This window comes from Armigeres subalbatus, chromosome 1, assembly GCF_024139115.2.
Source record: "Armigeres subalbatus isolate Guangzhou_Male chromosome 1, GZ_Asu_2, whole genome shotgun sequence".
Classification (NCBI taxonomy): domain Eukaryota; kingdom Metazoa; phylum Arthropoda; class Insecta; order Diptera; family Culicidae; genus Armigeres; species Armigeres subalbatus.
Genome location: NC_085139.1, coordinates 100505176 through 100528850, shown reverse-complemented (window position 1 = coordinate 100528850; position 23675 = coordinate 100505176). Strand labels below are relative to the sequence as shown.

General features: G+C 39.1%; 1 protein-coding gene across 1 annotated transcript in view; it reads left to right on the top strand.

Annotated features, from left to right (window-relative positions):
* LOC134203588 (protein phosphatase PP2A 55 kDa regulatory subunit) overlaps window positions 1-23675 on the top strand; it is a 183137-nt gene that overhangs the window by 15771 nt on the left and 143691 nt on the right. The gene's annotated exons all lie outside the window — the stretch shown is intronic.

The following is a 23675-nucleotide window of genomic DNA, read 5'->3' as shown; positions in this document are numbered from 1 at the left end:
CGACTTCCCTGGGCATAAAAGTATCATCGTGTTAGCTTCACGAATGCAGAAATGGTAACTTGGCTTAGAAACCTCGTAGTTAATGTGGAAGTGCTTAATGAACACTAAACTGCGAGGCGGCTCTGCCTCAGTGTGGGGATGTAATGCCAATAAGAAGAAGAAGAAGACTCTTATGTAGTGGAAAAAGCCAATCGTCAACTAGGATTCATCCTAAAGATTGCTAAACAGTTTAACGACCCAATATGCCTGCACGCCCTATACTGTTCTTTGGTCAGATCCATTTTGGAACTTGCGTCGGTGGTGTGGTCTCCTTACGAAACATTATGGATCACGAGAATAGAAGCGGTACAAAGAAAATTTGTTCGACATGCATTGAGGAATCTGCCATGGCGTGAGTCGTGACCCGTTAAATTTGCCTCCTAATGAACACCGTTGTGCCTTACTAGGAATTGAACCACTACATGTACGTCTTAAAACTAACCGGGCTGTTGATGGCTCCAAATTAATACATAGTGAAGTCGAGTGCCCTGCTCTGCTGGAACGTGTTCGTTTTTACGACCCTGAATGTATCCTTCGATCGAGGCAACTTGTTCGGATTAAAAACCAGTTTTCTAAGCAGTCCTTTTTTTTGGTAGCAGCTAAAACTAAACATTTAAATTTATTATTTCTGTTAACTAAATTTCATATTTTCAATTACTCACAACATTTGGTTCTACTCTCCCCTTTCACACAACAACCATTTCCATATAGCGAATCCTTTTCCTGCACTTCCTCAGCCTTTTTTGCTTACATAAATTCGATCCTGTGTACATTTCTATTATTAGATCTTCGCATTTCATTTTTCATATTATTTACTTACAGGTAATAATCACGAATAATAATAATTTCTTTTGCAGATCTCAGTCTTCCCGGGCAATTGTAGCACTGGCAACTTTGTTTCGAAAATAGAATCCACTTTGCATAACAATTTACTTCCTCACTTATATTAACTCTAAAATATTCTATCCAATTAACCAAAATAGCAGCAATAACTTTTACTTTCTCCATATAATTCATTTGTTTACTTCTTCATTTCAATGGGTGCCATCTACTTCATCTCTCCTTTTCCTCTTTCCCGAAGCAGCATCAAACGATACAAGTGGGCAAAAACAAACAGGTATGCCACTAGTATCTTCGTCCTACGTGGTAGTGTTAGTAGGCATTCTAGGCCAATTGCGGTGTTAACACAACTGATACAACTATCAGCTAACAATACTATTTATGGAACCAATGACCCAATCAACTCTATTTGCAGAGCATTTCGAGAAGCATATTCTTAAGAGAAGCATATTCGACTTAACCCAAGCAGCACAATTGATGCAAATTCGGTTGCTACTACTTAATTGTGATTGAATCTGATCATATAGATGTTGCAATGATCTATTTGAAACATGGGTGCTACTCGAGAAATTTATCTACGGAAGCATTTCGACAACGTTTGCGTACATCACGTATATTCAATTAATTGTTTAGTATAATGTAATTAAGTATAATACATTAAGACCATGATGTCAGATGGATACAACAATAAATAAATATCCACAAGGCCACATGGAAATCACCTAATCAAGAAACGTAAAACCAAATCGACCACGTTCTAATCAACGGTAAACTCTTCTCCGACATCACGAACGTCCGCACTTACCGCAATGCGAATATTGAATCCGACCACTACCTCGTTGCAGTATGTCTGCGCTCAAAACTCGACGGTGTACAACACGCGTCGGAGTCGTCCGCCGCGGCTAAACATTCGTCGGCTACAAGACGGTAGACTAGCCCAAGACTGCGCGCAGCAGCTGAAGATGGCACTCCCAACGGAAGAGCAGCTAGGCGTAGCTTCTCTTGAAGATGGCTGGAGAAATATTCGATCTACCATTGGAAGCACCGCAATCGCTGCATTAGGCACGGTGCTCCCGGACTGGTATGACGGCGAATGTGAGCAGTTAGTTGAGGAGAAGAATGCAGCATGGGTAAGATTGCTGCAACAACGCAAGAGGGCAAACGTGCGCGGAACAGACAAAATTTGTTTTTTTTTTCTGAGGAAAAAGCGCCAGTAGGAAGATCGAGACCGTGAAGAGACGGAGCAACTGTACCGCGCTAATAATGCACGAAAGCTCTATGAGAAGTTGAAGCGTTCACGTCAGGGCCAAGTGTCACAGCCTGGTATGTGTAAGGACATGAACGGGACCGAGCGTGAGGTGATTTGAAGATGGCGGCAGCAATACGAAGAACACATGAATGGTGATGTGGCAGAAAACGGTGGCGGTATGGTTATGAATCTGAGAGCACGCGCGCAGGACATACGGTTTTCGGCTCTGGATCTCCAGGAAATCCAGAAGGAGATCGGCCGACTGAAAAACAACAAAGCCCCTTGGGTTGACTAACTACCAGAAATGCTGTTTAAACATGGTGGTGAGGCACTGGCTAGAGCACTCCACTGGGTAATTACCAAGGTTTAGGAGGATGGGGTCTTCAGTTAGTCTTGTCAGCAAAGGCGTAGGATTGCCAATCCGGAGATGGCGAGTTCGATTATCAGTCCAAGTCAGGATGTTTTCGGGTGGGAATGTAGAGCCATTAAAGAAAAAGAAGGAGGAGGATAAGGTTCTGTCGCAGGAGTGGATGGAAGATGTCGTGTGTCCCATCTACAAAAATGACGATAAGCTGAATTGTAGCAACTACCGCACAATCACATTTCTGCACGCCGCCACAATGTACTCCCCCAAATTTAATGCCGCCGACTAACAGCAATTGCAATTGAGTTCTTGGGACAGTACAAGGTGGAATTCATGGACGAACGCTCGACCACCGTCGAACCGACGTATCACTGGCGATCTCTGATTGTTCCACACTTTTGAACGGTCAGTCGCTTTTGCGGGCTTCGCTATTCATCGACTTCAAATTCGCAAATGCTACAATTGATCAAGATCAACTATGGCAGATAATGCACGAACATGGAGTTCCGGATAAACTGATACGGTTGATCAAGGCAACGATGGATTGGGAATGTGCGTAGTTCGAGTTTCAGGGGCATTCTCGAGAACCTTCGAAACGCGCAGAGCGTTACGACAAGGTGATGATCTTTCATGCCTGCTATTATACATCACATTGGAGGGAGTAATATGAAGGGCAGTGATTGACATAAGTGGTACGATTTTCACGAAGTCTATTCAGCTATTTAGTTTCGCCGGCGACATTGATATTACGGTACGTAATTTTGAGAAGATGGAAGAAGTCTGAAGCCAAGCCAGACTGAAGAGGGAAGCAAATGAAGATAGGAAGAAGCTCAAGAGAAGCCAATGTAAGCCATCCACCACGAGTTTGTTTCGGTGGTGTCGAATTCGAGGTAGTTGAAGAATTTTCGTACTTGGACTCACTGGTGACCTCTGATAACTATACCAGCAGAGAAATCCAGAGACGCATCGTGGCAAGAAATCGTACGTACTTTGGATTCCATAAGACGCTTCGATCTAATAGAGTTCGCCGCCCTACCAATCTGACTATCCACAAAACGTTTATTAGATCGGTAGTTCTCTACGGACAGGTCTGGACGATGCTCGTGGAGGAGCACCGAGCCCTAGGAGTTTTAGAACGGAAAGTGCTGTGTACCATGGAAGGGTGCATATGGCGAACGGTACGTGGAGGAGGCGAATGAACAACGAGTTGCATCATCTGTTGGGAGAACCATCCATCGTTCATACGGAAAAAATAAGAAGACTGCGGTGGGCCGTAACCAGAATGGTAGACAGTAATCCGGTGTAAATGGTTCTCGACAGCGATCCGACGGGAACGAGAAGGCGAGGTGCGCAGCAAGCAAGGTGGATCGATCAAGTGGAAGACGATTTGTGGACCCTCCGCTGACTGCGTGGTTGGCGACATTGTCATGGACCGATCTGAATGGAGAAGACTTTTTTGTACTGCATACGAGCAGGTGACAAGCGCGGTGTCATCATCATCAATAGACATAGACCGCTGTCATCATTGAAACGCAGTATGAAAAAAAATATAGCCCAGGACATCCTGGCTAAACAATAGGATGTCAGTAGCGTGACTGCACACTGCACAGGCCACTCTGACCTTACTCTGGGAAAATAATAAATAACGAACAAAACAAATTGACGAACACGCGAGAAATTTCAAAATATGTTCGTTATTTCATCAGAAGAAAACAAAAAAAGATTTACAAAGTGCAATGAACCATTGATTTGACTACTGAACTATCTTATTTCATCAAAACAATCCCGAGATATAGTTTTTTTTAGATATTGAGTGAATCGATTTTCATGAAGTAAATCTTAATCATTGCGACACTGTACAGGAACCATTGTTATGGCAGTCAGCTACAGACAATTTGTAAATATGACTTCATATTTTTTCCTTCCGATAACAGCAACTGGGTGGATAAGTCGGGCAAGTCAGTGTCAAAGAACCACTCTTCTGTTGATAGTCCTTCGACAGTGTGAAGTTGAAAAATAGATAACGCTGATAACGGTTGTAAACTGAGCTAAATCCACTTGTAACATTTTTCCACGAACCTGAAATTCCAATCCCTTATTCGCGAGTAATGATGACATCTCGTCCAAACTCTGATAATTAGATCATCATGCCAGACCACTATCTTAACCAATGGACTTGACTGATGACAAAACTCATGATTCTATATACTCGTGTTTACCACAAACGAATAATATTTTGTTTAACTTGATCACTTCCTTCCCATCTCGTCTCGCTGTGGTCATGTGATCACGTGGTTCCTCCTGGGTTACAACCGCGCGTACTCCCACAATCGAAAACTCTAACACCACAACGAGCGTCAGTAGCTGACATAGGAACTGACGCAGAAACGGGCCCCCCATTAAAACGTGTTTTACGACCTCTCGCTTATTGCCATGTGTGCCTTTTACTTTTCGGGTTTTTTTTTGGCACGGGCAGCGCAACAGCTCGTAAATCACACCGAAAGCAGCAAACAAACAACAAAAAAGGAGTGAGTAAGGCATGCGAACTTGTGATTTTAATCAATAGGATCGGAATTTGACGGATTTGGGAGAACCTTAATCAAAGGTCCTTCAAATTTCAAGCGGCTGTCATTCTTTTTGTGCGATCATGGTAGGATGCACGGATAGATGCTATTCTCATGCTAAAGGTCCAGTCATTGTGATTTTTAGGTCGCACATGAATAATTGTTTTGCGAATTATAGAGAGATCAATGTCTCGCGACGACAGCGAGTGACCTATTAGAAACAACACGCTAAAAGATTTTTTATTCAACATTTGGCTCTTGAAGCCATATAGATTGCAAGTGTGTCATGCTTCGTGACTTTGCGATTATGCAGCACGGCCACTTTCAATGAATGGAAAGATGTTTTCGGTTTGCGCTGCGAAATGGAATCTAGATAGTGAAGGATAAGGAAAACAGAAAGCAAACAGGAACAAAAAATACCGGCATTCGGTATTTGGTGGAGTCAATACCGGTAATACCGGTAAAAAACCGGCATTTGTGAGAATTTCAGAAATAAAAAAACTTTTGATTTGGACTTTCGGGTGAAACATAATATTTAGGCCATTTCAAATATTTAATTAACATTTTGTCCTACTGGTCTTCGAAAGGTGAAGGGGTGGGGGGATAATAAAAAATAAATATTAAAATGGAAAACATCGAAAAACTCCTCGGATTTGATAAAGAATGTTTTGATAATCCTCAAAATTATCCGAATTTTATTTTGTTGCCCCCTCAAAATATTTTACCCTACTTCCCCACAAAATTTACAAAGTTTTTCCAAAATTTTCATTCGGAAATTATTTTCGAATTTTTCACGGAAACTATTTTTAAGTTTCGAGAATCATTTAGAATTTTCAAAGTAAGCTCTTTAGAATTCGCAAGGAAAATTATTAGTGCAAAAATCTTCAGAAATTCTACGAGAAATTAATCAAAATTTCTACAGGGAATGTTCAGAATATCCACGGAAAGTTTTTCGGAATTTCTGTTTAATAATTTCTATGGAAAAATCTCTGGAATTTTTACGAGATGCTGCGGAGTTTTCACGGAAAATTCTTCAGAGTTTCCGCTGAAAACTGTTCGAAAATTCTATAGGAAATTAAATGGAATTTGCGTGTTTTTTTAAGTTCTACACAGAGAAAAATGTGTTAGAATCAACCATACGGATTCTGTAACAATAACAATATTTATTGTTGATACATCCACAAATAGGGTTGAATCATTCATACGGTCGATACACGATATGTAGTTCACTGGTTTGTTTCTTGAATTACACCTACAGACAAAACACAGTCTAGTTGATTCAACTCTCGTATATATTTTAACCATGCTTTCCAGCTATCACTGTCAAATACTTCGGGATCGTAAAGCTGATGCTCACTCACGTAACTCGTAAACGATGCTCACTCACGCAGAATTTCACCGAGAAATCATTTTGCGGGAAAGAAAAAAGGCGTGATGAGAGATAGCTGTTTGTCCCTTACTGTTTGAGCTGCAAAAAGTTGATTTGCTTGTTTTCTCACTTCTTTTATCTTTTTCGTGCCTTCACCAATGCAAACAAGAGTAGCCTTTATGGAACAAATACCTATCCCAACAAGCAGTCAACGTGGAGGAATGGCTAAAGTGTGCGCAACCCAGTGCTATTTTTGTTGGTGTTCCAGATTCGAATCCCATTGCAGTCTTAATTTTTTTTAAACGCATACTAAAAATTTTCGCGGTAAATCAATGAGGCGTAAGAATGATGAAATGAAAAAAGAATTTCATCAAGTAGGCACATTTTTGGTTATTTCTCAAGCCTGTTCTAGCGAAAAATGTGAGTAAAAGATGTTTCTCGCCACAGACTACCAAAAAAGATTCTCCTTCTGCCCAAAAATCATGGTTGTTTTTACTTACGAAATTTCTGCCAAACTACTTTATCGAAAATATGAAAATGTCAAATCCGTTCCTTATCGATTGCTCTGAGGGCAAAAAGCAAAAAGATCGGTGTGTTCAGATCGTCTCTCTTGGATTCGTTCTTTGAGAAGTACACCGGGGCAAGTTGAAATGCGGGGTAAGTTGAAACGGAAGCTGTAATTTAGATAGGAAATTTTCAACAAACTACTCCCCTAAACGCACCTTCTGACTGCCATTCCTGGAAGATTGCTGCTTTCAAAAGTAATCCCTGCCATTGTTTATTTTTCACCCTTTGCAAAATCTAAACCAACTATTTGGCGTGCCAATGAAATAGGTCTCAAAACGATGTTTTTTCATCAAATTTTCACAGTAGGAAATCATTCAACGTTGAATAACCATAATGGTTATGAAAAATCGATGAAAGACTCGTTTCAATTTTTGTATTTTGGTTGTTTGATATTGCTCTGTATGTTCAACTCATCGGGGCAAATAGAAATGCGTGGTGCGGGGCAAGTTGAAACAACGATTCAAAACGTCACCCTCGCAATTAAAAGTATTTTTTCAGAATTCAACATGGTCCAAAAATATATACATCCGAAAAACATAAATTTATAAAAACATGCAAACTTCTGAACATAAATTCAATAAATTTCCGCATATTTCGTCATGAATGCAACTCTCCAACAATGTCCACTAGAATGAAAAGAGGTCATGTTTAAACTGCAATTTTGAAATTCTTTTAAGAAGAAAATCTACTGAGCACTGACTCTCAGAAAAATAAAACATAGAGTATGTAAACATTTCGTTATTGCGGATCTTTTCAAAATTTTCCATTTTGCGGATTCTGTAAAGTCCTTCCGCAGCTGTCAATGTTCTACCGCAAGCCTGAAAAACGACAATACACTGAAACAAAAATCTGATATTTGGCGTTGTCATCGTAGAATGCCATGCCAAATAGCGAAGAAAACGTATGATGTGACAGCTGCGGTAGTTTATAAATTGAACCGTGAAGAGGAAAGTTATCTCTGGAACAGCAATAACTCCACCTTTCACTTCCTCAGCTACCTATTTCTCCAATCGAAGAGTTTATGAGAGATATGATGGCTGGTTAGGTAATTAATGTGCATTTATGAAGAAGCCACAACCAAAATAATCAACTGTGCAATATATAAGTGAACCAACTAATGAAGCATCCTGAATAGTAATACGAGTTGTCACCAGTAGGAGGAAATCAATTTGATAAATTTTCAGCGTAGTGCGTTCTCCAGAATTTGGTCTCTGAAGCACGCTCGAAGCAGGCGATTCATTTTGAGCTAATTTCTGGAAGAATATCAAAATCGTCAATAACTTACATGGGACTCTTATGCGAATCCTGGCAGTATTATAATCATCTTTACAACCTCGTACTTCTTGAGTCTCACTGAGTACATACATTTTGTTATTAAGGTCACTCCTTTCGGGGGCACACCACTCGATACGGAGGCGGTGCACAACTGTCATTTGTGTTGATTTAGCTTTGCTGCGTCGCAGCAAGCGTGAGAAAATAAAAATGAAAGTTGTGCGTTGCTTCCGTATCGAGTGGTGTGCCCCCGAAAACGCGAGCACTTTGAAACCTGGATTCCGTCAGGAGTGACCTTAATACGGCAAAATTAGCTTACGCCTGAATGTAACGCACTGTTTCAACTAGCCCCGATTCGCGGGGCAAGTTGAAACGATGCATATAAAAAAATAATTTAAATATAAAAAATATTTATAAAAAAGTTTGTTAATGTTGCTTATTTTTTGTGTATAATATTTGGCCCGAACTAGCAAACACCGCAAACAGATTCAAAATATATCAAAGGGTGATTTTTTTACAGCACTTCGAATTTCAACTTTGAAAAAACCGTTTCAACTTGCCCCGGTGTACCTTACATGGAATAAGTTGGAGGGAAATTTTGTGGCTTGATTTGATAATTTCTCCAACATAATTTGGAGCGCCACGTCGGCTTCATATAGAGTGCAGAACTCACGGGAAAGTACTTCTACTTGGTTTTTACAGTTTGAAGGTTTGAATTATTTCACCCACCGCCAAATAATCATACACAGTTAAAATTTCTGAAAATTACACGCTATGGAAATATATGAACCCATATTTTTGTGTACCATAACCTCTAATTTTACATCCAACATTTTCTTGTATGCAATATTGAATACAAACTCCATAGTAACGACGACCTGTAATTTTAAAAAGTGATGGAAAAATGAGTCGAATCGATAGGAGCCTTTCTGTTACATCATATATGCTGTAACATTTTCATACATTCCTTGTGTCGCATCGGACCGAGTCAGACTCATTTAGTTTGGATCTCTTCACGCGTATAAACTCGACCAAATGTTTTTCTTACTTTGCCAAATAAATTGCACCTAAGTTTCACAAGGTGAATTCCTGGCGACCAGAAGGAAGCGAGTTGTAATTGGTAAATTTTCAACCGGTAATTATTACAGCGCCGTGAATATCAGCATTCGGACAGAGCATCATCCATCCCCGTACGACGACGTTCGTAGGCACCTACAAAGGCAGCAACAAAACGGCTAAGTAGGGTAAATCACTACTTGGGCCTATGGACCCGATTCCCGGCTCACTGCACATAAAACTTATGATTTATACTGTTTGGAAGCCGTAGTTTATGATTGATAATTTAAAAAAGTCGCCTATTTATCTCGCACCATACTCAATATTTTTCAACCATTTATTTTACTCCTAATTGACCCAATTATAGAAAATTAAAATGTACATTTCAAACTTTCGCACTTTGTTGCAACACCACTGAGCCGGAGTGATTCTATCCACTTTTACAAAACGGTATCATCTAATAAACACCTAACAGCTTGTAGCTGTTAATCACCACACAATAATACTAAACTCACGCTCTTTAATCTTTTCTATTTGTTCGTATCACTAGAACTTATATAAACATATTAGAATCCATTTAAAAACGTATCCTCAAACCGAACAAAAAATCACCTCGGCCTAAGAACTTCTAGCCGCACCGTGCTGCCAAAAAGCCAGGAGCCTTTTTTAGTATGAAAATAACCCTTCATCGTTAATAGGAAAACTGTCTAATACGTTGACGCTATCATGTTATTTACAATTCTCTCGATTTCAAAAAATTGAAAACAATATTGTTTTTAAGTATTTGGAAGGAATTTGGATGAGTAAATATATCTTCTCAACCAAATAAAAATGATTATGAATAATACCATCTGGCATCGCGTTGTCCTGGAACGTGCATATTTTTGTTTACGTCGCATTTCCTACCGTCCCGAGAGAGAGATTGAGAGTAAGATGTTGAGAGATTGAGTAAAATATTGCGTATGCCGAAGAGACTTGGGGTATGCCGAAAAAGCTATAGCTGTGACTGAAATGCGTGCTGCACCTTGTTAATTTAAATCAAATAAAAGCTCTTTCAATCGAAGTTTAGCACGAATAGCTATTTTTTCAACAAAGGTGAACCCCCATGCAGTATTACACGGCCTACAAAATTCAGGAAAAGTTTCTCCTTGTCATAATGAAATTATACAGTCGTACGCATGTTAGGCCGGGAATGGGGTAAGAATCCCTACTTTTTCGCTTTGTATTGTTTGCATGCGGTGGAGTTGGGTACACTTTTTTCTTGACAGAAAGAATCGGAAAAAAAATTTCTTAAATAAATTTATTTAAGTTTTTTTTTCTCCTTGATACATGGACGAAGTGAGTGGAGGCGAAACGCCTCCCAAAGACAATGTCGTTCGCACGCGATTTTACCAGGCCACATCACCTGGTCCCTGGGTTGTTTACTTTCGACAGAAAGTGAAAAGCCTAAAATTTTTAGAAGTCAAACGTGACTTGATGCGTTGTTTTCCGAAAACTGATTTCCATCAGATTAACCGGAACAAACTACGTGTAACTGCATCTACATTTCAGGATGCAAATGCTATCGCAAAAGACCAACTGTATAGTGTAAAATATTTGGTTTATGTGCCCTCGCGGGATGTCGAAATTGAAGGCGTTATCAACGCAGGGAGCCTGAATTGCAAGGTTTTGCGACAACAAGCCCCGTTGTGGCAGATGTTTTGAAAAGCATATGGAGGAGTCCTAACAACAACAAGCTAGAAAGTGCGCTTATTGTGGCATGGACCCTCCCCATGGTTTGCAAGAATGCCCGGTGTACAAAAAGCGGACCCAAAAAGTGAAGCGTTCGTTGGTACAGCGCTCCAAGCAGTCGTATGCAGAAATGGTGAAGTCGCAAGACACATCCGCAACTGCCAACGCAACGGCTGCTATTTCAGCTACCATTCAAGCAAGTGATTTTTATGATGTCATTTCCATAGACGAATCGGACTCTGACGTAGCCGATATGGATGATTCTGCGGAGGTACACGTACCCGAAAAGAGGAAGAAACTGTCTTCCCCGGGATTGCGCCGTAAGAAAACCAAAATCATCCCTAGAAGCTTGCCGAAATCTGATGGTAATGGAGGATTATTTAAAATTCCAAAGCAGCCTGTCTGTACTGCTCCTTTTGACCCATGTTGCAGTAAGACATTCCCGTTATTGCCTAAAACTGATGTTTCAAAGAAACATCAGTCAAGGAATATCTCTGAGCAGAAAACTGCTACTCGCACTTCCAAGAAAAGAATCTCGTCCAAGCGATGATTGATATCCTTTAAGGACCTTGTGGATCGTGGAACTTATTCAATATTCCGAATTCATTGAGGCCGATCATTAACCTCTTTCATCCAACAGTTATCTGAAGCAATTGACTGTTTCATGGCCCCTTCTTGCAGGAATTGTATATTTCGATGGATAATACGGCCATACAGGATACAATCACTGTGCTGCATTGGAACTGTCATAGTCTGAAACATAAATTGGACGTGTTTAAGTTTTTAATTCGCAACTCCGATTGCGATATATTTGCACTCTGTGAAACATGGCTTTCTTCTGAAGATGAAATCAACTTCCACCATTTTAACATTATTCGCCAAGATCGGAATGATCATTATGGTGACGTTCTTTTGGGAATCAAACTTTGGGAATCAACTTTATAAAACGGCCCGCAACATGCGGAACCGCATTTCCACCAACGAGAGTGAAGAATACTTCCGTCAATGGATATTCAACTTCGCAAAAAAGGTCTGTCCAGATTCCGTACCAGCTGAACCGCTATTTCGAGAATCAACGCTTGATCCCGGTTCTTTGGGTGGACCATTCTCCATGCTGGAAATCTATGTTTCTTCTTTCATTAAACAATTCTTCTCCGGGATGCGATTATATCAAATTCAATCTTCTTAAAAACCTCCCAGATATCGCTAAAAGACGATTACTTGACCTGTACAACTTTTTCATGGAGTACAACATCGTACCACCAGAATGGCGACAGGTCAAAGTAATAGCTATTCAAAAGCCTGGGGAACCAGTGTCTGATCACAATTCATACCGACCGATTGCCATGCTATCGTGCATGAGGAAATTATTGGAGAAAATGATCCTTTCAAGAATTGATCATTGGGTCGAGCAAAATGCATTACTGTCAAATACACAATTCGGTTTTCGAAAAGGTAAAGGAACAAATGATTATCTAGCGTTGCTCTCTTCAGATATACAGCTGGCCTATGCGCACAAGGTGCAAGAAATCTGCACAGTAGTGGATTACCCGTTATTTTGAATAATTTCTTGTTCAATTTGTTGTCAGTAAAATTTATGAACTTTACTCTTGGCACTCTGACAACTTCCTGAAATAGCTACATGGGTCTCCCCAAGGTTCATGTTTAAGTCCCTTGCTTTACAATTTCTATGTTAAAGATATTGACAATTGTTTGGAAGGACAATGCACGCTTAGACAACTTGCAGATGATGCCGTGATCTCCCTAAGAGGTTCATGTGCAGAAGTCCTGCAAAGACCATTGCAAAATTCCCTAAATAACCTGACTGTTTGGGCCAGACATTTAGGGATCGAGTTCTCTCCGCAAAAAACTCAATTGGTTGTGTTTACTAAGAAGCGGTACCCTGCTCAACTGAAACTAAAGCTGTTGAAAGATGACATAAACCAATCTTTATCTTCTAAATACCTTGGGGTCTGGTTTGATTCCAAGTGTACCTGGAAAACCCATATTGATTATTTGTTAGAGAAATGCCGAAAAAGGATCCATTTTCTCCGTTCTATCTCCGGAACTTGATGGGACGCTCACCCGGAAGACCTCATCAAACTATATAAAACGACTATTCTCTCTGTTTTAGAGTATGGCTCTTTCTGCTTCCTCTCAGCAGCTGAGTGCCACCTAATCAAATTGGAACGAATTCAATATCGCTGTTTGCGTATTGCTCTTGGCTGTATGCATTCAACGCATAACATGAGCCTGGAGGTGCTTGCTGGAATCACTCATTTAAAGCACCGTTACTGGGAGCTCTCACTTAGAATACTGATCAAATGTGGAACAAGTAACACACTTGTATTAGAAAACTTCGATAATATGCTTGAACTGGTTCATCGTTCAAGATACCTGCGAGTCTATCTCAACTGCATATCATCAGATCTCTGTCTTCCATGTTATATTCCACCTCGAGTTCACTTCGTCAACGACAGTTCCTCAATTGAATACGATTTGTCCACGAAACACGCTATTCAAGGAATACCAGATCATCTTCGACAAATATCTATCCCTTCCATTTTTTTGAAAAATATGAACATGTCAATTGCAATAACAGATATTTCACTGATGGTTCTCGCATTAACGGATCCACTGGCTTCGGTGCTTTCAACGTAAGTTCAACCACCTTCCGAAAGCTTCAAGAACCGTGTTCGGTTTATGTTGTTGAGCTGGCAGCAATTAATTTCGCTTAGGGGATAATTTCCGATCAGCCCGTAGACCATTATTTCATCTTCTCGGATAGTCTTAGTTCTGTCGAAGCACTCCGGTCGATGAAACCTGTTAAGCACGTATCTTACTTTCTTACAACTATAAGAGAGCAGATGCGTGATTTGGTCGAAAGATCATTCAAGATTACCTTTGTATGGGACCCGTCCCATTGCTTAATCTCGCGGACTCGCAAGCAAAGGTGGACGCCCAGGAAGGTGAAGTTTATGATAGACAATACTCGAGCAACGAGTTTTTTTTTCCATTAGTCCGTCGTTCCACTCTTCAAAATTGAAAATTATTTGGTCACACAATGAACTTGAACGGTGGCTATTTTCCATAGCTTCTAAAGTTTCTGCGCGAGCGTGGTTCAGAGGTGAGGACTTAAGTCGAGGCTTCATTCGCACGATGTCGAGACTTATGTCCAATCACTATTCACTAAACACATATCTCTACAGAATAAACATGGTCGATAGCAACCTATGTAGGTGCGGATCGATGACATCGATCACGTAGTTTGGTATTGCTCGGAAAATGACGTCTCCAGAGAGCAACTATTGGATACCCTTGTGGCCCGAGGTAAACAACCCTTCCGGGATATAAGAGGTGTTTTTTGAGATCGCGATGTGATATATATGCAGGCTATCTATACAGGCATACCTCGATAGTACGTACACCTCCGTAATTTTAGTGTACGTACTATCGAAGCGTACGTACTATCGAAGCAAAAAAATACCGAACAAAAAAAATTGTTTTGCCCTTTCTATTTATTTGGGAGTGGTGTAATATTTATAAAACCGCTCGGAAGCCAAAATTTCGATAGAAGGCTCTGTATTCTAAGTAAATTTATATTTGATATAGTACACAACGGAGCAGCATGACTCAGATTTTTCTTGAAATGGTGCCTACATGTAGCATTGCGCAAAATTATCGTCCTTGTAAATGTTAGGCTATTGTTTTTATGAAATATTGTATGTTAATGCTTCGGAACATCCATAAATTACGTGATATTCGTGACGTTTCAAAGATATCTTACACATCATGCAAAATTATGCATGTTACTTCAATAAGTGACGATTGGGGGTGGATCACAACATTTTTACGTGACGTATTTTATGGATTCCACCTATAAATTTTATGTAAATGAAAAGCTTTAAGCTTCTATTGGCTCCATTGACGCTTCCTCATCAAAGCGATTTTAATTTTCTCGTCTGTAGAATCGTTTATGCCTTTCTCGTACAACAATATTGAACGAAAAGGCTATACACTGCAAAATCATTTTTTTGATAGAAGGCCTGGAGGGCCAACTTTTATATACTTGATCGGTATCAGCTTGATGAATTAAGGTACCACTGGTGTTTGTCGATAAAGTATTTAAATCTATATCATTGGATGTTGATCTACTCACAAACTGCAATTAGCGTGGATCTCTGGCCAAAAAGTGCGACGGGGGATAATTTTTGGCAACATGGCCACTATTCAAGACATTCTCGGCCAAACATAAAGATACTTTTTTCTGATAATGTGGGATTGTTCTTCAGGAAACTAAGGAATTACTCCAAGAACACCTTCTGAAATTTTATTAGAATTTTTTTCGCATTTTAATTTGAAATTATTTCAAAACTTTATTTGAAATTTGTTTTGACATTCATAAATATTTTCCTCTGAAAATTCCTTAGGAAATTCATTAAAAAAACTTATTTTCAAATTTCTCCTAGATTTGTTTCAGATATTCTTCTAGGACTTTATTCCGAGAATATCTCCTGAAAATCCATAGGTAAATCCATCAAGATTTTTTGAAACTCAAACCAAGAAATCCATCGTGATTTTTTTTTTCAAAAATTACTTTAGGAAATTCTTTAGGAAATCCTTTCGGATACCCCTATTCTTCCTGAAAAAAGAGCTTCCCGGAGCAGTTCTTGAAGGAATTTTCTGCAGAATAATTTTAGAAAATTCTGTGGGAATTCCGAAACGAATTCCCGGATAATTCTTGAAGAACTTTTCGGGGGAGCTTTAAAAAACATGTCTGAAGAAGTTCTTCAAGTAATTTCCGGGGAAATTATTTGTGGATTTTTTGGGGATACATGGAATTTTCGGGGTTATTGTTAGATATTGCTGCGAATTCCTGGAAAAAAATCTCGAACAATCCTGAAGGGCTTTTTGGATGATTTTTGAAAAAAAATTAAGCAAAGTACCGTAGAAATTTTGAGAATGATTGCAGGATTTTTCGGGAGAACCCCTTAAACAATTTCCAGAGGAATTTCTTGGTGAATTTTTGTAGGTAATTCCGAAAGAGTTTAGACCAGTGGTGGAAATCTGTGAACCTTGTTCATAAAACAAGAAGTAGGCCATGCAACATACTTGCGAACACTTGTTTTGCTTTTTCTTGCCTACCTACTACCAAGGTGAATACAAACAGGTGTAGCAGTATGCCAATTACATGATTCAGCCATCTTGGATTTTTATATGGGGCAGCCACCGAGTTTGTTTATGTTTTGCACTGAAAATGAATTTTTCCCCGCGCTAGTCTCTCCCATCTACTGTCAAAGTGAGTGAACCCTGATATAAGAACCCTGCCTACTACTATGCAGAGAAAACAGAAAAGCGAACAACGAAAAATGTTCGTGGAGCTTCGCGTGTTATTCGGGTTAATTTGCAAAATGTCATAAACCAACCTCGGAACCTGATTCTCACGGATGTGAGAAGAACACATTTGTTCATTGTTTTTGTGTTTATGTTAAGTGAAATTTATCCATTTTAAGTAACCTCAAATACTCGCGATCGTGATTTTTACTCGTGAAAAAAATACCGTCCTGCTTTTTGTCTTTGCTCTGCCCGTACACGTGAACAAATCAAGCGCTAGAAAAATTGCAGGCTGATGGAAGTTCTGAGAAAGGGGATATGGAATTTTCTAAGAGAATTCCTAAGTGAATTGCTGAAGAAATTACCGAGAAAATAATGGAATTTAGAGGATATATTTGGAAGCCTTAATCCTGAAATATTTGGCTATAATTTAAGATGGATGTTCGGAGAAATTTCGTAAAAATTTACAGAGAAATTCCTAGAGGAACTTCCGGAAGAATTTCTGAAGGAACCTCAGAGGAATTCCTGAGGAACTTTCAGAGAAATATCTGGAAAAACTCCCGTACGAATTCCCGTAGAAACTTTCGGAGGAATTCCTAGAGGAATACACGAAATTGATTCACGCTGACTCACGCTGCCGCAAATCACCACCACGCCACTGCCACTAGGTGAAAATGATCTACCACGCCTCACCGTTGAGTTAAATCATGTATGTAATTTTCGACCAAACTACCAAAGTATCCCTTGGGAGGAACTACTGTTCCAGGATAAACTTCTTCGGAAATCCCAGTAAGACGTCTCAGAGGAAATTTTCGACCAAAAATGTCGAGTCAATTCCACCACTTAATTGTTAATTGACTCGAGTCAAGTACGAGACACTGAAGACGACCTTACTGTTTAGGTCGAAATACGTATCTGTCAAGGTACAATTTAGTGGTGGAATTAAATGGGATTGTACAAACTCGTTTTATGACAAGTGAAGACATTCCACTTAAAAGCTCAAAATAATTTTCTTAACAAAAATTTTCCTCATTTTAGTAACGCTGCTAATTTGTTTCTCAATAAAAAAAATGTGGAATTAAACTTAATGTAAACTTAATTTAACAGTAAAATATCTTGCCGAAAATTCAATTTTATGAATCACCATTCTCATGGTGGAATTAATTTACTCCTCGGGGAAATATTTTCTGTTCTATCAGATGAACTAATGCTTCGGGAAGGGTTCTAGAACTGGAACTAATTTCCTTGATAGATTAAATCTATATACATAAAAATGAATTTCTGTCTGTCTAAACCTTATAGACTCCGAAACTACTGAAACGATCAGCGTGAAAATTTGTATGCAGCGGTTTTTCGGTCCGGGGATGGTTCTTAAGATGGTTCGAGACCCCTCTCCTCTTTGGAAAGGGGGGCTCCCATACAAATGGAACATACATTTCCTCATATCTCGAGAACTATTCAAGCAAGTATAACCGAAGCTGGCATGAGGAGGTTTTGGAAAGGAAGATATATTTCTGTAATGGTTTGACCCCCCTTTGGAAAAGGGGGATCCCATACAAAAGAAACAGAAATTTCTGCATAACTCTAGAACTAGTCAGAGAATAAATCAATTTTAGGCGAAACGAAGTTCGTCGGGTCTGCTAGTAGTTCATAAACATAATTGTTCAATTAAGTGAATAGATAATCTGCTTTCTAAGAAAATCATACCCATAAAATTTCAATTATTGCTGATAACACTCTTATGCGATGACATACTCACGCGAGTGAGTGTGCGAACGCGTTCAAGACAAAAGAATTCCTCTTGCTGATATTCTGCTTTATGAGGGCTTGGACGCGCTCCGCATCGCTCAGCTGTTTCAGATGTTCCTTCAATTGTTTAAAATGATAGTATAATATGTGTTACGTAAAACTGGCTGGCTGGCCACGCGCTGCTTTTTCAAAGTTTTCTACTAAATTCGTTATAAGCTCACGATCTCGCTCACGATGGTGTTTAAATCAGTTGTGAAATTATTACGTAACATATGAAGGACCCCCGCATGTGCCATGATCAAAGCATATTCAAATTTTTATTAAAATCTTACAGAAAATAGAACGAAAAAAAAATTTTTTTTTGTACGTACTATCGAGGTAAAATGTACGTACAATCGAGGGTACGTACTATCGAGGGTACGCACTATCGAGGGTACGTACTATACCTGTACCTTCCTTTGCTTGGCTGACATCAAAGTTTAATGCCTATATTCTTCTCTTTCTCAGTTTTTTTTTGTCCGATTCTGTTTCTCTTTACCGTGTACCACGAAGCTCTGGCCATCCGGAAGATGCTCCCTGATGAACCAAAATCGTTTTTAATGTCCAACACCCGGATGAGCAGCTGAAATAACCTAAACCCAAATCCCTACCCTGTCCGTCCTGTATTAAGTAATTTGTAACCTTGAGTCGCCACGAGTATTATGGTCTATATTGTGTCCATATTTTGGACATATTTCCGCAGCAAATATGCTACGGCACGTAACTTTTTACATTTTCTTATATTGCGGGCTTGATGTTAAGTTGCTCCGATTCCTTCAACTCGAGCAAAAAGAAATCTGCTTCTTTATCATTATCTGATTCTACATCGAAATCTGGAAAAAAAAAATTAAGAAAACAATTCAACAAATTTAAATTGAACAAAAAACAGTTACTAGTCACTGAGTGGCGATATCGGCGTGTCCATTGGTGTAACTACAGGGGGGCTAGGGGGGGCTATAGCCCCACCTAGCATCTAGCTAGCCCCCCCTAGAAAATTGGTTACTTTGTATAAGTATTGCACATGTCTAGTCCACTGATTATATACGGGGGTAAATGCAGAGAAAGGATTGTCTTCATTATCCAATCCCTCTCTTCGAAACACTACAGCAAGTTGAATCTATTCGCTCAAGTTTTGACGTAGGACTTACGTCTCTCTTTACTATACCGGGTGTCATTTCAAAATATTCAAATCGACCGCGTTACGCTGTGTTGAAAGATTTTAAACGTTAATAGCGTTCGTCTCAGTTGACGAATTTCTGCGGTAAGCCCCTCAATCGACAGATTTCAAGTATGCCTTTCATGTCCAAGACCCGAAAAACTTGTTTCAATAGGCATGAAACTGTTTTCAATGAAAAACATTGAGATCAAGGGAACCTATAAATATGGGTACCGCATAATTCTTGCATCATTCCATTACCACGTTCTGATTGGTGCAGACACCAGCGAATGAGCAGCCGCTGGGTCTGCCGAGAAGCCATAAAATAGCGCAACGCGATTTTTTCCTTTCATTCTGACCGGGACAAGCGAAGCAACCGCATCATCGATTGAACAGCACTCACACCTTTTAGCAGGGAATGAAGTCATCGAAGCCACCATCATCAGCCGAAACCTAGCCAGTACAGCAGCAGTCCACCCTACAGACCCGACAAAGCAGCAATGCTGAGCAGATACCGGCAGCAGCAGCAGAGTCGAGCCGAGACCGGCCGGCATCGGTGATGAGCCGAGACAGGCTGAAGAAAAGCCACATGATGCAGCATGTATGTCCAAAAACAAACGGTTCTTCAGAGAGCCAATGATAGAGATCAATATCAAAGCTTTCAATTCCCTTCGGGATAGAAATTGCAGGGTTGTTACGGAGATCCTGAAATATTTTCCGCGCCAAATCCGCGTTGACTAAAATCAAATCCACGCCATTTCCGCGCGACATGAAAATCCATTCTGCGCCAAATACGCGCGACCCAAAACTAAATTGTAAGCAAATATACGTTAAATATCAATGTTAAATATTACGCTGAAGATTACAACAATTTAGTGAACGTCTTTTTTCGAGTTCGTTTTTATAATATTACTGATTTTAAGTATATGTTTTAACTTCAACGTTACACATGTTTGTACAAAATTGAAAATAGGATTAAGGAAAAAGCAGTTGAAATAACAACTCATCTAGATGGTCCTTCTTGGAATTTCTGAAGAAGTCGCTCCAAAACTGTCTGCGGGTGTTTCTCCAAAAACATCTGTGGAAATTTCTCCATTCTTGCAAAAGGTTCCCCGGAAATTTATGCGGAATTTCATTTTTCATAATTTTTGTGAATTCCTCAAAAACAACATGCAGGAAATTTTCGGAAACTGTATGTGGACACCCCTAATTAATTCCTATAGAAATCGCTTGGGAAATTCTAACAGAAATTGGTTGGTGACTTCTGCTGAAAAACTTCCGAAAAAATCTGTTGTTAAATTTTCAGGATTTTTCACAGAAATTCTTGTGATCATAGCTACATAAGCTTCGAAGGAAATCGCAACGTGAATTCTTGCGGGAATTTTTCGGGAATCTGCAAAAACTCTTCCGGAAAACATTTCCAAAAATTTTCAACAAATTTTTTCAAAATCAACATTAAAAACAATTTCTGCGGAAGCACTTAAAGACAGGTGTTCATGTCCTTCAACAGACATGTTTTGAATGCGCCATGCATCAGAATGGTTTAAAAATGACAACAAGTGGCGCCCTCTCCTCATAACATTTGTTTAATCAATGCTCCAGAGTGTAACCATGGATTTCAAACAGTGTTTGTTAATATCCGAAAATTGATGTTAGTAAATAACTACAAACGTTAATTTTGTTCTCGAAAACATTTGCTAACGAGAATAAAGCCCATCTAGATAGACATAAAACTAATTTTCAAATAAACGTCCTTAGATATAGAATTTCATTTGTTTAAATACTCTAAAACTAAATCCGCACAAAGTCCTAAAATCGTTACGTAAATCCACGAAAATCGCGAAATCCGCTTAGTCGTAGCAACCCTGAAATTGTACTTGGGTGTCAAATCCAATATTCTAGAGATAAAATTTTATGCGTGATTTTCATAAATAGCGTTAAAACTAACAGTGGATAATTTTTCTGACTTAACCGCGAAGTGGACGAAGGACTTCACTTGACCATGCCTTTAAAGATTCATAAGATGTTCAAATCTTTCACATAATCTTATTTGGATAAAAAACCACCGATAACAGCTCAAACATTAATAAACTATCAATCGATTTTTCATCAAATGTTGGATTTTTTGGCATTGATAAAAAAATATGTAGAAAAACATTGTTTGATACTGACCGCACACAAAGCGAACATGACTGAATGATCGTCCCATGTTATGAATTCTAAATCTTATCACCCGAAATCCCATGTACGGGTGTTTCCTTCCTTCCACTACTAACAATGTTGTCTCAGAAAAGAACACCCTACTTCCACCTGAACTGTAATTCTAAGCTCGCTTGCCCGGCTTATTGGCCTGTATCAAGCGAAAAGTCCCGTTAAGAAATAGACGCCAGCAGCGAGCAACAAGCGTAAAAAAGAAGAAGCCCTTTTAGAACGCGTTGATGATGATGACGCTTTGGCTGACAAAGAAGCGGGATACAAGGCACTAGCTGATTGGCCCACCAATTGGGAAGCAGAGAAGATTCAAAATAAGGTATAAAAGAAAAGTGCATTCGCTCGCAGAGCATTCAGTCTTTTTTATACCATCACTAGAAATTCGCGGTTATTTTAAAAGATCGTTTTCTTACTTTTTGCACTTAGCCGAAGCAAACAGCCTTTTTCAAGGCTGTAAGAGTTAAAAATAATGTTCTCCTTCAGTCGCTATCCTTTCGGATTAGAAGGCCCTTCAGTACAAGGGCTGAGATACAGTCTACATCCCCTGCTGAGCCAACTTGTGGTTTATTTCAGGCAGTCCTTCAGTGGGAAGGTTGCCACTGTCGAGGCTAATATTTCGTGACCGGACAGATACTTCCTGAATTTTTTTTTGATGATTTTTGTTCGAGGTAGATTTGATTTCTGTGTCGGTTTGATGAGAAGATTTTGCCAAGGAATGGTATGCAACGCCGATTATTTATCCAAAATAGTTGATGTGAGAAATTTGGACATATTATGTATCTTAAAGGCATGGTCAAGTCAAGTCCTACGTCCACTTAGCGGTTATGTCACAGACATTACCCACTGTTCGTTTTTGAACTTCGAGCAATTGTTATAAGGCTTGCTCATGACAAAATCGGGACCCCTCAAAACATGTTATAACTTATGAAATACCAAAGAAAATACCTCATCATCAAGTGAATTAAAAAATATATTATTTATTAGTTTTACAAGTACTTAATAGATAATGGACAATTCCTCGAGATTTTCAAGTTTTTCCAGGTTTTGTGAGTAATTGTTATCTAAATCGAGCGTATGATCTTAACCTTCCTAACTAACACCAATCCTAAAAACTGCAGCGCATTTTAATTATCACTGTGGGCTTCTTGAGAAAGGTTCGGTAAAACTCTTAGATTTCAAGTAGAGGTAATTAAAAGTTGAATAAGAAAGAACTTTGTATTCATTTGGATGGATTTTAGAAACTCCACATACTTTTCAATTCTTTAAACTCCTATTGTCGATGCATCAATGAAACCAGTGAAAATTTCTCAGTAGGCGGGAAACAGACCTACTGAGAGAAAATATGTGTTAAATATTCCTATGTGTAAACAAATGCTCCTATAAGTTAATTTGTTGCAATTTTAACTAAATTTGAAAATTAACGACCAATAAGTTGTATTGGGATGTAAAACTGATTTTTTTTTAAATCATCCTAGAAGTTATTCTAACAGAAAAGAGAGGTTAGTTTGTTGTGGTCAGATCGCCATTTGAAAGCTCGTAGGAATTGTCAGGTCACTGAATTGAAAGCTGGCGCAAAGAGTTTAACCAACTAATTTATCCAATATTTAATTTATAATGTATTCTAGGTTCGAGGCAAATCAAAAAATCCTTTAAAAATCAGGATCATGCTTCACATTCTATTTACGGCGAGCGCAACACTCATGGTTTTCTGAACCTATCAAGAATTTTGGGAATCCTACGAGATTTCTATATTTTTGTAACAGGGCTGAGCGTTGAAGAACATCATTTGAAATATTTAAGTCGTCCATTGATATCTAGTAGACCAACAATATACATCAGTTGAATCGAGCGAAAATGGTAAACTTTCTGTGTTATGAGTGTTAAAATAGAAAAGTTTAAAAAAAAGTTAGCCCCCCCTAGAATTTTTCATTAGTTACGCCAATGGGCGTGTCTATCTGCTTTGTTAAACCTGCTAGTCTATGTTTTGAAATTTTCACCATGATACATGTAACTTTTACGCGGATTTTGGAATCTATGCGTTTATCCCGCAAAATTTTTAGCACGATTTTTTTACGCCGGTTTTGGGGGCTAACCAGTTTAAGGGATTTTAAAATTTACAGTCCTGAAAATGAAAA